Source organism: Numenius arquata, chromosome 6 (assembly GCF_964106895.1).
Source record: "Numenius arquata chromosome 6, bNumArq3.hap1.1, whole genome shotgun sequence".
NCBI classification, from domain to species: Eukaryota; Metazoa; Chordata; class Aves; order Charadriiformes; family Scolopacidae; genus Numenius; species Numenius arquata.
The window spans coordinates 38222296-38243605 of NC_133581.1; positions in this window are offsets into that span (position 1 = coordinate 38222296).

A 21310-nucleotide genomic window follows, 5' to 3' on the forward strand; every position below is an offset into this window, starting at 1 on the left:
ATCTTCATTAATGCTAGGGGAGGAAATCTTCCTTTGATCTTCCTTACCCCACTAGTATATTGTTAGCAGATACATTGGAGTAAACTGGATATTACTATGTCCCTAAACATATAAGCTGTTAGCTAGCAGCACGTATTTTTATAAATTAGCAGATATTGTAGTAAAGACTGTAAGTATAAGGCTGTAAGTAAATTCTGTGTATGAATATATACTCTCTATCTCCGAATGACTGGACTATCCCAACCAGGAGAGAAACCCGAACTGAGAGGATATAGTATATCCTGGGTGACTGCAATGTCTGTGAAAGACACTCTTTGAATATTTTTTCCCCTTTAGTCGAGTGATTTTCCCGCTCCTGGAGAAGGCCCTACCCACAGTTTCCCATGTGCCGAGTATTTCAGCACTTCTCATTTCAGTCGGGGAATGCGATTCTCCTTTCAGCTGGCACAGCGATGGTGGGGAGCAGAGGACCCAATGAAAGCTGGGTATTATTTACTCCTGAGAACACCTGTGAAAACTTGCCTCTAAAATGCTAAACCGACTTGAAGGTTTGCGTATCTGCCCTAAAATTGTCATCTCCTCGAGCTGAGAAAAGCCTCTCTGTGGGTCCGTCCCATTTCTCCCTGAGAGCAGGTGCCAAATAGCTCTTCTGACTCTTCCAATAAAGACTTGTAATTCCCTGCAAGTTGCTTGAGACTTAAGATTGTTGAAGCTCTCAGCTTGCCCAGTTTTGTGGACCTTTTTACCCCAGTTTTGTGGACCTTTTTGTCCCGGTTTTGTAGGTATTCTCACGTCAATTACATACACTTTGTGTTTTGTTTTTCCGTAAACCTCCTCTGGACTGAACCGATGCATTCCTACCGAACGACTTCATGAGCAAAGGTACAGTAACTGCTCCCTACTGCCGGCATCTGTGCTAGCGTTCAGAATATCATCGTGTCCTGGCGTTCCGGAGTGAAGAGTTCATAGCTGTCACTGCCTATTCGTGTGCTGTCACAGACGAGTCACGCACCGGCTTTAGAAAGCTGTGGACAGATTTGAAAGTGCTGGTGGGATCCTGCTGTAACACCATTTTCTGCAAGGGCTGTGTTCCAAGTCAGTGCTTTCATCCCCCAGTGTTGCCTGGCATTTGGGGCAGGAACCCTTCTGCCCGCTTGCAAGGTAGCCGGCGGATTTTTATAATTCTTTTTATTATTCTTTTGCATCTGAAACAAATAATAGATGTGCTCTTTCCGTTCCGGGAATCAGAGCGTGGTTAACTGCGGTTTATAAGCTTCCGGCATATGATGTTTAAAAGCCATTTGGATACATTATTCATCTCTGAAGGCAGTGGGCCAGCCCTCTAAACTTCGCTTGTGGTTGTGTGTGCTTTTGGGGAGGGGAGCCCTTTTTTTTTCTGACGCTAAATAGAAAGATGCTAAAGTTACGGTGCAGTTAAATCCTCATTATATATGGTATTAATAAATGTGCCACTAGGGCAGTCTGTTCTGTTAAGTAACTTCGCTAATCTGAGCACATTATGCTGGATTTATGCTGTGGAGGTAAATCTCTAGGGAAAGCAATGAAACAACCTAATGCAGAGCATCCAGATTTATTGTTGCCTCCGCTTTTGTGTCACAGAGAGAGGGAGAAGAAAACATAAAGGAAGAGAATTTGCATCAGAACGACTGCGGGATGTTCTGTCATTGGTAGTGCAGATGATCCTTTCTGGATTCTTCCAGTATCCCCGTGTTTCTAAACCATCCTTAATTCATTGTAGTTTCAAAATTATCCCCCCATGAAAAAAAAGGCCCATTTCTAAATGTTAGTAAATATGCATTGACATTCCAGGAGCATAAGGAGAGCTTCGGTCCTGCAGGTCACAAGCTTCCCCTATCAATCATCCCTTAAAGATCCCTGGAATACCCCTGAATTCCTGCAGGTATCTCTCGGAAAGCAGAGCAAGGACTGCAGGGTCTTTGCAGGGGGGTCCTACAAAATGCAAGGTGGTTCTCATAAGAGAACAGGTGATGTAGAGATTGAAACTCCTGTTTAATAATAACCTGAATATTATGAATAAGCATAATAATATCCTGAATAAGGGAATTTGGCATTAAAAAGTGCTTTTCTGTCACTTGGAACTCTTGGAAATTGTATTGTTAAAGTTTGTCTTTCCCAGGTGTTTATGTGAAACACAGAGACAAGTTTCCTACTCTGCTTTTGCTGTGTATGCAGCCCCTGTACTGAATTTCACTGAATTTCACTGAATTTTTAGAGTTGGAAGGGATCATAAAGATCATCTAGTCCAACTCCCCTGCTGAAGCACGATTGCCCAGAGCATGTCAGAGCATGTTACTCAGGACTGCATCCAGGCGGGTCTTGAAAATCTCCAGAGAAGGGGACTCCACACCCTCCCTGGGCAGCCTGTTCCAGGGCTCTGGCACCCTCACTGTGAAGAAGTTTTTCCTCATATTTGAGTGGAACCTCCTATGTTCCAACTTGTGCCCGTTGCCCTTGTCCTCTCACTGGCAACCACTGAAAAGAGTCTGGCTCCATCCTCCTTCAACCCACCCTTCAGAAAGCTATAAGCATTGATAAGGTCTCCCCTCAGCCTTCTCTTCTCCAGACTAAGGAGCCCCAGCTCTCTCAGCCTTTCCTCATAAGGGAGATGCTCCAATCCTTCAATCATCCTCGTTGCCCTTCGCTGGACTCTTTCCAGTAGTTTCCTATCCCTCTTGAATTGGGGAGCCCAGAACTGGATGCAGTATTCCAGTTGTGGCCTCACCAGTGCAGAGTAGAGACTGACTTCTCTCGACCTACTAGCCACACTCTTCCCTATGCAGCCCAGGATTCCTTTGGCCTTCCTGGCCACAAGAGCACACTGCTTGCTCATTGTCATTTTGCTGTCTACCAGGAGCCCCAGATCTTTCTCTTCAGAGCTTGACTCCAGCAGGTCCATGCCTAACCTGTATTGGTGCCTGACATTCTGCTTCCCCAGGTGTAGCACCTTACACTTTTCCCTGTTGAACCTCATGAGGTTCTTCCTTGCCCAGCTCTCCAGCCTGTCCAGGTGTCGCTGGATGGCAGCACGGCCCTCCGGGGTGTCAGCCACCCCTCCCAGTTTGGTATCATCAGCAAACTTGCTGAGGATACACTCGGTCCCCTCGTCCAGGTCGCTGATGAATATGTTGAACAGGACTGGACCAAGTATTGACCCCTGGGGGACACCACTGGTTACAGGCCTCCAGCTTGAACCTGCTCCATTAATCATTACCCTTTGGGTCCTGTCACACAGCCAGTTCTCAATCCACCTCACTGTCCCCTCATCCAGCCCACGCTTCCTTAGTTTTCCAATGAGGATGTTATGGGAGACTGTGTCAAAAGCCTTGCTGAAGTCTAGGTACGCTCAGATGGTACCAGCTCCGTAATTCCTGGCTGGATCAGTTCAGATTTCACATCACAGCTGAATCGTTCAGCAGGCACCCGTACAAAACATTAGTAGCTGGCTGTACTGCCTGTCACCGGGTCACAAAGCAGGGCTCTACCGTTTCAGCCAAAACAAAATGTCTTTTACAGTTGTTGCTTCCTACAGTTAAAACTTCATAGATTTCCAGATATCGGCGGGTTCGACTAATGCTGGGGCCCGTCAGGCAGCTTAGATGCAGCAAAGAAGTCATGGCTTCCAATTGTTCAAATCATTACATTTCAGCAACACTTAGAACCCAAAGGCAAATATTCATACACTGAACTAAGAGAAGAAAGCAGTTTTTCTCTTGTCGCTGCCTCTTCTGTGCTCCTTTTCTGCTGTGTCTCCCCATTGGATATTTCCAGCCCTGCATCAAACTTCTGTAATAAAGTTGTTTTCAACTTGTCTGTGACTGCAACTTAAGACATTTCGTTTGACTGAGCAATAAAAACATGCTTTCCTGAATCAAGCAACTGAGCCCTTTATAGATTGTTATTTTATTAAGAACCCAATCCTGATATCCTCTTTCCTAAAGCAACAGAAATCTTAAGTACTTAGACTGTCCATAACTGTTCCTTGGGGAAAGCACTGTAGGCTTTGAGAAAGGATTGAGGTAGATACTCAACACCAACATCTCTCCTTACAATTTTTGAACAGTTTTCCCATTTTTGTTTCCGTGCGTGCTTAGCCATCTCAGTGATCACATATTGCTGAAACCCCGTGGCACCAAAAAGCATTGAAAATGGCCTTTTGCGTACTCCTTTCTTTCATTCATTGGCTACTAGTCTCTTAGACTTTGAAGTAAGCTCTTGAGAAAGAACAAAGTGTCCTGTGCTCTCTTCATACCTGTTCACGTCATCCAGAGTCTTGTTTTTGCCCCTGTTAAGCTCTTTTCTATCAATCAGACATGTGTTCTTTGTAAAAGTGAGTTCAATGCCAGCCTGAGCCGGAGACCGACAGACCTGGAGACTGATGTCCCTTCTTTACGTTCAGAAAAAGCTGAGCACCTGCACTAGTGGAAACATTTCTCCCTGTAGCCCTTCATCACCTCCGATGTGCAGAGACCACCTCCAGGCAGAAGGAACTCTGGTCTCTCTGGCTGGTCTCTGGCTGGCGTTGAAGGCACGTTGGCAGCACGGTGTGAATGAAGCTTTTTTGCAAAGGAGCTCAATACTTAGGGCCAGGCAGGTCCCTTTTGGCTCCTTGACACGTACACTCCTGAACTCACAAGCGAAAAAAGGGTAACGTGACCTTGTCTTTAGTGTGTGGTGTGAACAGCAATGTATTCAATAGCAACAGCATCCGCCTTGTACCAGTATACCAAACCCATACCAAACCTTCTACTGGTTTATTGTTGAACTACTAGCATTTGCAGACACATCCAGGTCTTATAGAATAAGCACTTTTTTTCATCTTTGGAAGCTATCTAATTCCTACATCTCGGAGATTTTACCATAGACCTCAAATACCTTTTTGACTGAGCTAAATTACAGAGAAGGCGTAAAATACACCAGTGTTTGTTACTCGCTTCAGAGATTGCGGTTGCTGCTCAAAGAGTCTGTGTCACGGGTCAGACAATGGAAACCCTCTTTTTAATGACTTAGGCACTTCCTAGCATAACCTATTGCTTTGTAAATGAATACTGGAACTGCAGTGGGTGAAAAGGTGCTCTGTCAGCTGGCGTCTTGATTAGCAGAGAGCAACCCGTTGCTTACCATTCAACCTACCACAGTATTTCCAAGGCTGCCTTCTCTGACACCAAAGGGAGCCCAGCCCAGCACGGCTTCACTCACTTTCCACACTTACCAAGCCTTACAGCCCCTGTAAGGAGATATAGCATGACAGCAAATGCGTGGATAGGTCGTAGGACTGGAATTCTGAAGATCTGGGTACTTAGCCTGGCTCTTCTCGAGATCTCCTGTGTCGTACTGGATACATCATATTTAGTTCTGTACACCTCATTGCTACAGCCAAGTTAAATTTGTCAAGTACCTTAAGGTATGTAGGCTAAACCCAAGAGTGCCTATAATTCTTACGTGGAAGGTTCTTCGCATTTATAAAGTATTGATTTTCTTTTATCCATTTATGTTGTGGGAACGTTTTATGTATATATCTTTTCATATATCATGAAATAAAAGCTTTCTAACATCTGTTTTTGCCCATCTGATGGGCTACTAAAAATTACACGTATCATGTTTCTCCGTGGCTAATAATCTCATTTATGAGATTGGCAGGAATGGAGAATCCCATTTCACAGATAATGCTTTGAAATACGGTTTGGGGTTGGTTCAAGACAAAACTCTCCCAGTTGTTTTAATTCTCTGGGAAAGAAGCTGGAGCTTTGACCCCCATGGTCTTTACTGATTCCCTGGGAGGGACTTCACTGATTCACTGGCACAGATTCCCTGGGAGGTCCAGCCCCTGGAAGGGACATGGGTGTTAAAAGACAGTTTAAAATATTTGTGCCTTGTTTCTCTGTGCAAAAAGAAATTATAAAAATAGTCACCATAGTGGAATGTTTGTTATGTGACTGTCTGAGATCAGGATACCTAAAACTGAATTTTCTAGAAATGGGAATTGCCATTGAAAAGCAAAATATTTTCAGGGGAAAATTAAAATATACTGATTCTGTTAGCTGTTGGAAAAAAAAAAAAAAGCACCCAGATACACTGGAACAGCAGGCAGTAGGCTCATGAGTGTAAGAAAACTGTCAGAAGCAGCATATTTTGTTCTTGCAAGGTGGCCCCGTTGATTTATATTATTGCAACGAGGTCGTGACATGATAAATGCCTCTGAGGTCGATGGCGTGAGCAGGGCTATTCACGCCAGGGGGTGGGCTGGCACAGGAGCCACTGGGAGACAGGGCTGGGCCAGCAGTGGCCTCACCTGGCACATTACTCAGCCAATTGCTTCTTGTTATTTTATTGTATTAGGCAGCAAACTAGCTCCTGCCTAAATTAGGAGACGAATTCCCCTACAATCTTTTTTTTCAGGGTTTATGGATTTGTCATCAAGATTTCATGGCTACTGTGATGAATTGCCATGAAGACATCATCCTCAAAAGAACAAAGAAGGGCTTTCATATCTGACCAGTTCTGAAAATAAAAGGAGAATTTAACTAAAGTGAAGTGACTGCTAGAAGAGTATTTCTTGCCATGTCCAGAGATGCTGCTTTTTGCTAAACGTTTTAAAGCTTGACTTCCCCTTTGATACAGAAATGAAGGCATTGCTCTGCACGCAATGAACGCGACATCGTGACCTTCGGTCACAGAGATCAGTGTCTCCTACACGTGTCTCAGGCCTGAGGCAACATTAAATTTAAACATAAGCACAGGTCCGGAAGGGTGGATCTCTTGCAATCTAGCCCCAGTTGGAATATTTATTCCCTTTTGTGGTTTTGGTCCGCTCACCACCATTTGTTATGGCACGCTTTCCTCAGCTATAAACAAGGTCATACGACTGATGGATGTCTAGACCAGTATCAGTTAATGTCTGCAAGGACAATGTTGTTTGGATCGGCGTTACACCTTGTTGTTCATACCAGCATCGCAGCTTCACTGCAGAAAAAGCAGCTAGGTCATGAAGGAGCAGCTTTTTTATATCGTGGTGGGTTGACTCTGGCTGGATTCCTGGTGCTCACCAAAGCTGCTTTATCACCCCCCTCCTCAGCTGGACAGGGGAGAGAAAATACAACAAAAAGCTCACGGGTCGAAATAAGGACAAGGAGAGATCACTCAACAATTACCATCATGGGCAAATCAGACTCGACTTGGGGAAATCAGTTTAATTTATTACCAATCCAAGTAGGACAACAAGAAATAAAAGCTAAATCTTAAAACACCTTCCCCCTACCCTTCCTTTCTTCCCTGGCTCAGCTTCACTCCCAATTTTCTCTGAGGTATGGAATTACAGAGCAGGGCAGAACAGGGTTATACTAGCATGGAAATACTGCTGCTGGAATTTTCTGTATATAATGGATCACCTGGGTGGTAGTTAGCAGTAAATGGACAGCATTCCCACTTTAACTCTGTATATGAAGCTATGTAGCAGTTCTAGCTGATCCATACCGAGTCTTTTGTTTTCTAAAAATAGTCAGTTTGTTAAACTGAATCATCTTCGTGATTGCCGCAGAAACTCGTGTGCAAAAACTTCTTGTATTCTCAAAAATTTGGGAAGTGATTGTTCTTTATAATATCTACATTCGCATCAAACATCAGTAATCACTGGCCATTGTTTCTCCTCTGATGCATGTTGTTCTTGCAGTGATGTGCCACAGGCAAGAAGAAAGAGAGAGAAGCTTAGGTGACAATCATGTGCCTTGATTACTTGTTAGAAGATAATGAAGTTCATGAGCAGCTCCTAAGATGAAAACAACTTGTTCCCGCTGTCATTTACAAATAGTAGACATATATAGATAAAATCACAGCCGAGATAGGAATGCTGTGGAACGTATAATAGTTTGTTATTGTGGCGCAGCTTTTAGGCATTTGCATGCAAGTGTGTATCCAGGATACTCAGAACTGCTGGGAAAGAGAGTGCATTGATAGTATTAATATTACCATCTCATTCTTGCTGCAATAATAAGAGGTATAAGTCCCGGTCAGGTTCCACTGTGTTTGCTGTTATTCATACTCAGTCAGCTTTACAATCCAGTGAGGGGTATATTTGCTTGTTAGATACAAAATTAGATCCATCCAGTGATTTAGTGTTTTCATATTGCTTTCATTGCTTTTCTTATTGTTTTCATAGTCAGATCTTCACACTAATTATTTGCCAGTTGAAGGGTATGTTGTTGGGGGCTTAAATGTGGTCACTGGCTTGTTTGTTTAGAAGGATGATAACTAAAGCTTTTTAAAAAAAGAACACAAAGAATGAAACTAGTTTTACAGTTTTCCAGAGATCCAAACTGAAAAAATAATAAGAAAAATGTTATTCAAACAAGAAGACAAACCTGATTTTGTTTCCAGTGCTTTATTACAAAGTTCTACAGCTTGACACATTTAATTTAATATTCTTTAACTAGGGAAAAGGAAAGATGTGCATGACAATATTCTGCATGGAAAGTAGTTTTGCATTACTTTCAAATAATTACTGCTGAGAGGAAAAGGGAGAAAGCAGAGAAGACAGTCCAGCCTTTTTTACATTATTTGTTTTGTTAATGTAGTGTTTCTAAACCAGAAGAGAAAAGAAGAGAAAGAAAACAGACAATTTCTTTGGCTTTCAAGTGGAATATTCAGTGAGAAAAGCCTGAGATCCTGTGTGCTGTGTCACAATAGCTGTTAGACAGATAGGCTCACCAAATCAAACTCCGTGTCAAGGTGGAGAGATTACCTTGACTACTGATGCTGGGAGATAACCATCACCAGGGTGACAGCAGCAAAGAGAGAAAGAGAGCAACTGCAAGGATATGTGCGTGTAGAGGAATTTCATATTTCTGTGTACAGGAAATGAGTTTGCACTTTCTCCCACAGAACATTTCTCTCTCACGGCCAGAGGAGCGACCCTGCATTCCCTCAGCGTGTCTGCAGGATGTCTCACAGAAAGGGTTATGATAACGCGGGATGGGCAGCAGCCCAGTGTGTGGAAAGAGTCTGGGGGTCACACACTCATCGGGCCGCCCTGAATGGGGGAACTGCTCGCTGGTACAGCGTGTCTCCCCAGCTTCTCCCAGTTCTGGGCTCTCCAGTTCAAGAAGGGCAGGGAACTGCTGGAGAGGGTACAGCAGAGGGCTACAAAAATGATGAGGGGACTAGAACGTCTCTCTTATGAGGAAGGCTGAGGGACTTGGGTCTGTTTAGTCTGGAGAAGAGAAGGCTGAGGGGGGATCTGATCAACACCTATAAATACTTAAAGGGTGGGTGTCAGGAGGATGGGGCCAGTCTTTTTTCAGTGGTGCCCAGGGACAGGACAAGAGGAAATGGGCACAAACTTGAACATAGGAAGTTCCATCTAAACATGAGGAGGAACTTCTTTCCTGTGAGGGTGGCAGAGCCCTGGAAGAGGCTGCCCAGGGACGTGGTGGAGTCTCCGTCTCTGGAGACATTCAAACCCCGCCTGGACACGTTCCTGTGCGACCTGCTCTGGGTGGACCTGCTCTGGCAGGGGGATGGACTAGGTGATCTCCAGAGGTCCCTTCCAACCTCATAGCATTCTGTGATCCTCACCATTGTCTTCAGAAACAGTACAGCTGCAAAGATCAATTTCAGAAGACTGATAGTGCTCATCTTCCACTTGTTCTCTATTGCATTTTTGTGGCGGAAATTTAACAGCCATTAGAGAATTTTCAAACTCTTTTGCATGGTAGATGGATGGAGGATGAGACAGAAGGGGAAAGCAACAAGGAGAGCAGGCGATGGCAGTGGTGTGGCCTCTGGGTATCAGTAGAGCCACGAGCACTGCTCTTATCTACCCAGGTTTCCCCTACATGATTTTTCACCACTGGTGGTCACTGGCAACAAATGATGGAAACCTAGGATAGACAAAGTATTGCCTCCCAGTGTTTTCTCAGTAGGTCTTGAAACTGGGTCTCCAGAACACCACCACCTCACCTAAGCTAGAAGCAGGACCCTTTGACCACCTGAAGCAGGACTCTTTTGCCACCTGGCACGACAACAGAGAGAGCACTGGTAGGAATTTTAAACTGAAAAAAAAAAAAAGAAGGTTAAAATAGGACACCCAAGAGGAACAGGTCAAATCTTGCCTGCTTTCCAGTAGCAAAATTCCTTTTGAAAACTGATAATTTCACCTCAGTAAAGGTCATATAGCTCGAGGTAGAGAATAATAAAGATGCAGAGACACACAGGCACAGAGGTATAGGTGGAAAGCTAGTATGCACATCTGCTTTTCCAAGAAGAATGACAGGTTGTACAGGAGGAAAAAAAAAAGCATTTCTGTGATGTAGATTTACATTTCTGTCCTGCTAATAAATAGGCCAATGAAACAGCTGACTGCTCCCCTATTGCAGATGTGGGAGTTATTTACTTTATAATCCTTTCCCTCTTAGCCCTGGCTGGACCAGAATGAAAATCCCTGGCATTAGGTATTAGAAGAGATGGAGGAAGCACAGGAACCAATTTGCAGGGTTTCACTTGACTAGTTTTCTTCATTTGACTCCTATTAGCTCTGATAATGTATCCTCACCATTAATCAGCCAGGGAGAGAAGAGGTGATGCCTGGTTTCTCACGTGTGTGGGAGGATGTATGTACACCACAGCAATCTCATTGGAAAAAAGGAGGTCAGTACCTTGAAGTGTCTCCTTCAGGACTTAAAAGGCACAAAGGCGCTGACCCTGAGCACTGAGACAGCTGTCAGCAGGCACAGAAGGTTTTGCGAGAACGTCTGAAATAAATATTTGAGTTAGCATATTATGCATGAGTTATTTGACTTCAGCATAAACCCTATGGAACAAATCGATCCCTGCTGTAATCCCATTAGAAGCAGTGGGACCAAAGGGACTGTGGGGGCAGCTGATATTGTTGAGTGCGTGCGTCTTCCAAGTCGTGAGATTCCCAGCACAAAACTGCAGTCAGAGCAATCTTATGGCTGCTGGGGTCATATCAGCAGCTGCTTCTGGAGAACTCGTGTTCTCCCCCTGTTCCTGGCTCCTCCTGAGGAGAAGAAACAGGCTCTGGGCTGAACAGCCCCTGAACCTTCATCTCTTGTGCCTTGCACTATAGAAAACAAATTGTTGATGGCCTTATGCAGATATCAGAGCTTCATCAGTATGAAGCTTGTATAATGTTGCTGCACGTTGTGCCAGTCACTAGTCAAGCTTGACAGCTCCTCATTGCTGGATCATTACACAGAAGTGTAAAAAAAATACAAAAAGCGTTGGTCCATTTCCATGAGATTTGATGCAAATGCATAATCACTAAAGTATTTTAAAAGTGCAGTCGGTAAATGGCAGTAGAGTCGGTTTCCATAGCAATGATGTCGACAGCAATGTCAATGAAATTTGAGAGTTTGTCACACAAAAATAACGATGACCATGGTGAGTCAGAACAAAAGTCCAGCCAGCCCAGTATCTTATCTCCACCAGATGTCTAGGGCAGAATATAAGAGCAGGGAAATTGCCATGTAACGTATACCAGACATACACTAGCAGTATCCAGGGGTTTGCAGCTCAGAAATACTCTGAGTTAGGGATGGCGTCTTTGTTTTCAGTGGTCCTTGATGGATTTTTCTTCCATGAGTTTATTCTATTGCTTTCTGAGCCTATTTATTTTTCTCACTGTCTGCCACTTCCCAGCACTTCAAAAATCTTTACCAATACATACATCTCAGGAAAGAGATAGGCAAGCCAAAACTCAAGGTGTTCCAAGACTCCTAAGACCAAATTTAAGCTTTTTTCTTTTGTTAGCAGTTAAAAGCTGACATAACAGACTTGCCCGAAGTTCCTCTCTCTGGTTACTAATTGAACTATGAGCAATCGGGCCTGAGCTAGAGCAGCCCAAAGACTCCCCAAAAGTTAAGCTAAGTCATGGGGATACCCTGCATTTGGGTTATTCCCAGCAGCTCTAAGCCCCTTGAGGAGAAACAAATAAGGCTTCATGTTGAACTGGACACTAGTGATGCACAGATCTTCTCCCTTAGGACTGATATTTATCTGATCCAAACAGGGGGCTGCAAAAGATGAACACCTTCTCTGCTTCATTCCTGCCAGCCCTTAAACCTGAGCCAAGTCAAAATGAGGTTGTAGCATCTAATTCAGTGCTTGTTTTCCATCACTCACTAGTCCTCTTTCATTAAGACCCCACATTTGTTCTCGCCTACTTAGAGGAACAATTGTTTTTTCAACAGCTGTATTTTAACCAGGGGAAGTCCTGAGTAACCATATGGAGGCTACAAGGTGGGACAAAATATCACTGCAAAATCCCAAATTTAAATACTTTCTAATGTGGTAACTGGAAAGAAAACCTGGAACGTTAGCTGTTCCTGAGTGGCTGCAACTTTCTTAGTGAGTGAGTGAATAATAAATAAATAACAAATATCAAGCAATGAAAACACGTCAGGTATTTTTATTCACCTACACTCATCCTCTCTCACCTAGCAGTTTGCATACAAGGAGCCATTTCCTAAAATACTCTTGTGAACAGTCCTGGGCTGATGCATATACATGAAGAATTTCAGTCTCAGAGAACTTCCCAGTAAAATATTTGTGCAACTGCAGTATGTTAAAACAGAAGCTATTTTACTACTCTAGTATTATGGAGAACTTTAATTTCGGAGCATCTGGACAGCTAATGTTAGGAAGCCAAGCTCACGTAGGTTTGCTCCATTGTTATCCTTGATTACAGTTAGCTCTTGACATGCGAGTGTCAAAATTCTGCTGATGTCGAATAAATCACCCGTACTGAGCCTCAGCATCCAGGCTGTGTGCCTTCCCAGGAACAGGTTGCCCAGAGAAGCTGTGGATGCCCCATCCCTGGAGGGGTTCAAGGCCGGGTTGGACGGGGCTTGGAGCAACCTGGTCTGGTGGGAGGTGTCCCTGCCTTTGGGGTTGGAACTAGATGATCTTTAAGGTCCCTTCCAACTCTAACCATTCTATGATTCTGTGATTCCCTGAGAAAACAGGGCAGGCTCTGTAAGATTAGCCACAGCACCAGGGCTGTGAGGTGCTCCTTGCCCTCATGAGAGAGAAGATGGCATGATCTGAGGTAGTTGTGGTTATTCGCGAGAGAGAAAGAATTATTCAAAAGTTACTCCACTAGCCTAGGTCTTCAGCTCTCTGCATTTTCACTGTGACTACCTGCAACTCATGGAGCTTCCTGATAGATAAAGCTTCTATTTGGGTGAATAAGTATTTTTTGACTGTCGTGTGCTCAGAGGATGTAATAACAAGGCTACACAAATATGCACTATAAAGAGAGGCAAAGCCTTCTCCCTCTTGGCCTCACCACAATCGTTCTTTCCATGTGGCTACGAAGACTGCTGTGATGATTTAGGCTGCATTGCCTATGAGAGATACTGGGGGGGGGGGGGGGGGGGCTTTTTTTTATTTATACCCCTGATTTTTATAACTTTGTCCTTTCAAAGATTCTCAGATTTACTTCAGGTTTTGGAAAGCTTGACTTCCAGCTACAGTCTCACAGGACAAAGGCTATCTGATGATTAATTTCCCCTGGCAGTGTCGGTAGACATCCCAAAAATACAAAGCATTCTGCAAGAAAATCAGCCGTTGGTTTTGTTCCATTCAAAGACAAAAGACTGAATCAAATTTTTAAAAAACAGCAAAACAAAACACAGAAACATCCATGCCAAATTGTGAAGTTCAAGCGTGGAAATCCTGTGATTAAGAGAAGTAGAAACTATTCGATGCTTTGGTCTCAGTCTCCTTGCGAGTAATCAGTAATAAAATAATTCTGCTTTTATGAAGCACAGAAAGACACATTAAGGTCTAGTGCAAAAGGCTCTGAATTTTTTATTCTTTTTTTTTTTTTTTCCTGTTGGATATGAAATTACCACTTAGAGTGATTTAGCCGACTGGAAATGGTGTATGGCTTTAAATATTTATTTTCTGTTATGTCTTTTTCAAGTCCTCAGATTCCTGTAGAACTGTTTAGTGCAGGGAGCTGCTAAAACTGAGCTGTGCAGAAAGTACTGAACGTCTTACCTTTGGGTAGCTGCTTTTGCCTTGATACTGATGACTGAAATTAAGGATTAGGTATACATTTACATTATTGATTCATGCTGAGAATTAGTTGCAGCATCCTAAAATCATCCTTAGATCCTTTGGAGGCCTAGAAGAGGAGAAACTGAGGATTTCTAGTTGAGATTAATAATACTTTGGAAGGTTAAAGTATTTGGGGAGTGTTAGGGTAGAAGTGGTCTGGGTCTGGTGTGAGGTTTATTATCAAAGTGAATACAACAGGAGCATCCATGAGTCCTGCGAGTGAGTGCGGCAGTGAGCTGGGGCAGAGCCAGCTCTGAAACACAAGAGAAATAATACCTGCAAATTAAAACTTAGTTTTATCAGTAGAAAACTGCAAATAATTCTTTACACTGCAGCTATTACAAGAGACCTTTTTTTTAAAAATAAAGGGGGAAAAAAAAAAAAGAGTTGCCAGGAACTCGGGAAAAGTATTTTCAATTCCAACTTTCATTTGGGCAAGCCACATACAGTCTAGTATTCAAGACCTGGTGCTTGGATGCCTGCAGATGCAAATAGGTCTCCCATTGTACATCCTGTCTATTTGAATTGTAAACTTCTCAGGGTTGGAATTATGCCTTGTCATGTGTTTTTATACTACCTGGCAAAAGCTTTCTAATTTTGATTGAAATCTCCAGGCATTATGCTAATGAAAATAACTGTAATTATCTCCCAAGGGACAAAATCCAAGTGTCAAATTGAAATTGAAATGCTGAAATGGACGTAGTGGCAGACAGGTACCTACAGTGCAGTAGAAGCCCCTTGTATCACAGACACTGTTAAAACTTTCAATCAGCATTTTTCTGAGTTACCCAAATAAATATTTCTACAACTATCTAGCACATCCTCACATCAGGTTTTATGTCATTTCTGAATTGAGCTGCCCATAATCCATGTATATCCAGAAGGACTCTCTTCTGGCAGGTTTCTGTCCCCAACTTTATGAACACCCATCCACCCATCCACTCCCCACTTCCCCCAAAAAAGCTGGTTCTCTAAAGGCAGATATCAGGAACAGAAGAGATCAGTGAAAAGCACAGGGTTGTGAAGTGGAATAAAAACCCAAGGCAGTAAATGCCTGGAACCAAAAGTTCTGCCTTCAGTTGAGGCTCTTTTCACCACCCAGGCCTTAGAGCTACTAACAACAATCCTGTGTATGGCTAAAATGTTACTCAAAATGTTAAAAAGTTTAAGTTTCTATAGCTAGTCAGAGTTGTGCTGGAAGCTAAACACGATGAACTGCAAAATAATTGAGCTGTGCATTGGTTCCGTCCAGCACAATCCTCGGTGCCTTCTGCAAATAATAAAGCAGAGAGGGGGAAAGGGAAAAGGGGAGTCTCTCCTTGTGTCCTGGGTAGACACACGAGAGAAAATTCATTTTCAGTAACAGGAAGAACAAAAAAAAACCCCAAATTTAGATGATCAGTCAAAATATATTGAGATATTTTTAGCAGATCTGCCCTTCCATACAAGGGTTAGTTCTGCTTCTAGAAGAAATGATGCCGAGCAGGACACCAGGACTGACCTGATGCTCACAGAAAGTTGCTGAGCCATATCAAGAAATCTCCCAGGAATTTTTCTCTCTTGTATTTACACTACCTCTTCATGTTACATCTCTTTACCCTGTCGCCACCATCTTTGCTCACTTTTGTAGATTCCTGTCCTCATCTTCCCATGCTTTCTCCCTATCTTTTGAGGAGAAATAAGGCGATAAAGGTGATCACCTAATAAAGGTGACGTTTCAATAAGGCACACTGAATATTTGCTCAGTTAGACACAACCTGTCACCAAAATCACATTTGTTTCTTCTCACCATATTCTGTTCCCATTCCCATTCTTCCTCAAGGTTCTGGTTTTGTGTTGTAAAAGCCAGTGACTCTACCACAATTTTGTATGCACAGTGCTTTCTCAAGAAGCCTAAGTTACTTATTACAGTCAATATAACACCTGGGTTCTGTTATCAGGCATTTGAAATTACTTAAATGGTTACAATTATAAAATAGAAGTATTTTTTTTAACCAGAATATATAGCAGGTTTCACTGGGTTACCTTTGGAGGATTGTTGGAGCACTTTTAGAAGATATTTAAGCATTAATATCCCTAGCTAAATGGCAGGAGGGGTGGTAAAAACTCAGGAGAAATGCTTGTGGATGGGAGCTTTGAAAAGCTGGCTGATTTGAGTCCACTAAAAACTGGGATAAAAGCACTAAGTTTCCTTTGTGCGAGTCTGTGACGAGCTGGTAATAACAGGAATGAGGACAAACACACCGTGTTTGGCTGGAGAGCTGTGAGGATGTAACGTTCAGAACGAGGATGTAATAAGGCACATGTATTTTCTGAGTGACTTATATGCAAGACCTTAATTGTATTGTAGTTCTGCCTGAGTAATGGAGACAATAGACTGCATTATTACTTTTAATAGAGACTGTGTTTAATTGTATTAAACACAATTATATTTCAGTTCTGACTGAGCAATGCAGACAATGGAATTCATTATTACATTTTACAGAAAATGTATTTAATTTTCTAGTAAGTAATCTCATTGAAATTGAAATGGTCTACTAAAATATTTTCCAAAAACAAATTACCTTTGGCTGTAATATTTTTGCAAAATAGAGCTGTCCATATTCAATTAAGTTAATTTCCTTTAAAGCCAAACTGCGGGAAAAAGTGATTTACTTTAAATTTTATGTGGAATTGTTTCATACTTGATCTAAACATTACCCATGTTTTATGCCCTAGTTACGAGCTTTCTGTATAACAAGAAAAACAGAAGCATCCATGTGCACGTGTAGATATATTTACACAAAGGCTTTATCATCCAGTTCAGTGAGTCGGACAGAGACACCTGGACAACTGGGTTTCCTTCCCAGGGTAAGAAGGCAACAGAAGAGAAGAAAGTGCATCCCAGGTGTCATGTTGTGTCTGAACAGGGACAGAAATCATGGAATCACAGAATCACAGAATGGTTTGGGTTGGAAGGGACCTTAAAGACCATCCAGTTCCAACCCCCTGCCCTGGGCAGGGACACCTCCCACCAGACCAGGTTGCTCAAAGCCCTATCCAACATGACCTTGAACCCCTCCAGGATGGGGCAATTCTACCTAGATACAGAAATCTGGAGGGTCCAGAAATGTGGAGAGTCCAGAAATCCTGTAGGTTAGACGGTAGCTGCTGAGAGACATATATATTTAAAACACATTATTAAAGAAATAGGTTGATTTAAAGAGAGGCCATTTACATGCCACAACTGTTCATGGGCACAGTCAACTGTGCTCTTTGTCATCTAGGTCTGGTCGCAATGTCCACCTGAATTAAGATGCTAATTTGTGATTAGAATAGAGCACGTCTCACCCTGTGTTCTTGCACTGGGGCTGGACTGCACAGTCCCCCCCAAGGGGCAAGGGGGTCAACAGCCCAGAATTAAAGTAACTCAGGCAAAGAATAGCGTGAAGGTAACATGAACGTGACTGGTTCTCCACTTCTGATTTCAGCAGGAGCTCTGCTGAGTCCTTTTTTTTTTTTTCACTCGCTTTCCACCCAACCCACTTCTCCTCCCACTGCTTCGTATTCTCCTTAGAAAGAGAAAGAAAAGGCAGAGGGAATGCATTTTCATTAAAAAGTAACAACGAAAGCTGAAACCCAAAAACGTAATTCCGAAACCGATGCATTTTCTTTCAGTAGCTCTCACAGGGGCACTTTGGGAATGAATTCAGAACAGCATGTTCATTATGCTTGGATCAAAGAAATCGGAGAAGGGAAGGGAATGTTTTATAATTATTTTATTTATAGTTTGGTAGGATCAAGGACTTTCTGATACGGATCAGGACCTCATCGTGCTGGACATTGTAAGCACAGAATGAAAAGATGATCTGCCCCTCGTGGAATTTATTACCGCTGTCAAATTTTGGCAATAGCAAAATGAATCTAGCTTGGAAAAGCAGCTTTTGCTAACTTACGCGCTACATCTTTATTTTCTTAGGAGCTAATGATAACTATCCCTTGTGAATCATTACAGCTATTTTTCTTTCTTCCTATTGTCAAAGTAAGCCTCCCGAATTGGCGGGTTTTTTATGGGCAGCAAAGGTTAGTAGTGAGATTTGTTGGGGGCCAGAAAAGTGGGGCATTCCCGCTTATAATTCACATCTTGCTTCTGCTCGCATTGCAGTTCCCAGGACTTCACGTGCTGTCCGATTTATTGTTGGGAAACTGATTCAAACTTGTTCTTAATAAAAACCTATTCTAATTATATATAAAAAAAATAAATCCTAAAAAGCTCAGCTTGCTTCTTCCTGCCAGGCAAATTCCGACAAACAACCCATGAAGCAGAAAATTACTTTGGATGGCACCTCATGTTCATAAACCTGGCTTTTATATCTGTCTTAAACCTTTGGAAAAAAATGGTCATGCGTAGCCATCCTTGACTTCAAGACCTAAGGAAATTTCTTTTTGTCATGAGATAAAATCCAGCTGAGATTTTTTTCTCTGAAATCAGCAGAAATTTTACAAGTGACTCTGGAAGGGAGGGGGGAAGAGAGCAGGGTCAGTAGCATTTCTCCTCCACTGGTCAGCTGTGTAAATGCAGTGTCGAAGGCAGAGAAAAGAATTTTCTCAGTTGGTAGGAAATGTCACAGAGAAGAAAACTGGCACATGGAATTCAAGTGGCCACGGCAGTCTCAGTAACAGAGCCACCAAAGAACACAGTGCAGTTAGTATCACTGGGGCGCTTAGAAAGTCCAGGGCTACCGGACAATGTTTGTCTCTCTCTATGGTAAAGGAGTGCCATCTGCACAACAGCAGCAGGGAAGCAAAGTGTGAGGAACTCAGATTCTGAAACAGCCATCACTCCCGCTCTTCTCACATACAGCCACCACCATGGTGGCACTTTGCGATGGAGAACCGTGGATATCCAATTCAGCAATTACCCTTCATGATGGACTGGCTCTTGGGGCTCCATTCTCCATGCAACCATGGAGCCTGGGCTGCGGCAGCGAAGACTCCATTAGTGTGACCCTGAGGGCCTGGATCTTCATTCCTTCATTCCTTCCAGCTGCCTGGCTTTGAATGTCTCAAAAAGGAGATAAACATTGCGGATCGGTCCAAGCCCGTTTGGAGGGAAGAGGCAGAGCAGAAGACAGCCGCTGGCAGTTCCAGGTTACAGACAAACAAACATGAGAGACTTGCCTACAGCACCTGAACAGGTCACAGCAGCATGGGAAGCATCCTGAAGGCATTGGTAGGTTGGAGAAATCCCAGATCTCAGTGTCACACCCTTGCGATGAGACACTGAACCTGATGAGAGGCGCAGCTCACGCCTGCCAGCACCACAGCCTCCTGCTCGGCCAAAGAACCGGGCCTTTTCTAAACAAAAGCCAAACCATTTCCCAAAGCTTTGCAGCAGGGGATTCTGAGATTCTGAAGCAAATCCAACCTCCACAAAATGGAGAAGCACACTGGGGGATGATGTGGCTCTAAGGCAGTTTCAGACCTACATAACCCTCATCAAATCCAAAAGTACAGAAGAAAAGAAAGCAGAAGAACATATGATTCCACAGAAGAACCACAGGAGTCCAGGAGAGGCACATGATTCCCAAGTGCCCCATAATAGAGAGACTCTTGATCAGGGAGTGGAGCCATAGGACAAGGGGAAATGGTTTTAAGCGGAAAGAGGGGAGATTTAGATGAGATCTCAGGAAGCAATTCTTTGCTGTGAGGGTGGTGAGACCCTGGCCCCGGTTGCCCAGAGAAGCTGTGGCTGCCCCATCCCTGGAGGGGTTCAAGGCCAGGCTGGATGGGGCTTTGAGCAACGTGGTCTGGTGGGAGGTGTCCCTGCCCAGGGCAGGGGGTGGGACTCAATGATCTTTAAGGTCCCTTCCAACCCAAACCATTCTGTGATTCTGTGATTTCACGATTCTATGATTTCAGTTTCTCTCTCGGATTTGGCAGCGCTATTATCAAGAACAGACTATTCTAGGATTTCTCTCCGCAAACTACAATCGGTGCGCAGTAAGGGTTTCAAAACAGTTTCTTGTAACAGAAATAGTTTGCCCTTGTTGTCCTTGGCTGTGATTTCCCCCCTCTCTATACACTTTGTGCTGGTGCAGCGTTTTAGTGCTGCGCTTGCATTGACATACTTTGCGAAGCGCTTCAGGACCATTCAGCTTGTGGAGAGCTATATTAATGCAAAATATTCTTCAACGAGTAAGAAGTAAACAGTAAACACTATAATGACTCGATGCCTCACAAGGTCTTAGAGGAATTAATTCAGATAGGCTTGGATGTGAGCCTTTGTTGCCTGGACTGAAAGCCGGCTGAAGGCTTGTAAATAAATTGCGGAGATTAATGGCACTGCGACTTGCTCAGAGACTTCTCAAATGCATTTTCTGGGTGCCTTGAAACATTAGGTACTTATGCTCACCACACTCTGAGAGTCGGGAGTTACTGTGGGAGGTCACCCGATTTCACAGGTGGGAAACAGAGAAGCCTGGAGAGTCTTTGCAAGGCATCAGCCAGGATTTTGGTACGGGTTCAGATCCCACCTAATACCCTAGTTGCAAGACCGTCCTTTCAGACTAATCTTCCCCACATGTCTTTGGAGATACTGATACTAAATCTGCTTCTATCAGTTCTATATCTGTTTGGAATTAACATATTTCTCAAGCTTTAATAACAGTTAAACCAAAAATCAGTGGTAGTTTCTCTCCATAACATTGCTGTCACTTTCTCTGCTCTTTGTAGTCATACAATATTTAACATTATGACATAAAGTGCATCTTATAAAGCTTCTTTTCCATATTGACATTTTAAAATATTTAGAGGAACATCAGAATAGCAGCACTTGACAGTAACCTCTCTCCGACACTGACCAGAAGAACGGAAAATTCTTATGGAAAGAATATGAAAAGGAGGCAAATGTATACCTTCCTAGCCCATGGTACAGAGACCAAAGATTAACTCAGTGATTAAATTCACATTTTCCATTAATAGGCCTTGGTGTGCCTACCGTCTATTGGTTTTTCCAGCCACTTTTTAAACCCTGTAATGATTTTGGTCGCTTCATTCTTTGACAGTTTAATTACACATTGAGTAAACATTTGCTTTCTTTTATTTTGAGCTTGTTAGGCTATTTCACTTAATAATCTCTGTTCCTGTGTTATAAAAATCAGTGTATAATCATGCCCTATTCACCTTCTTCAAGTCATTTCTGATCTTATGT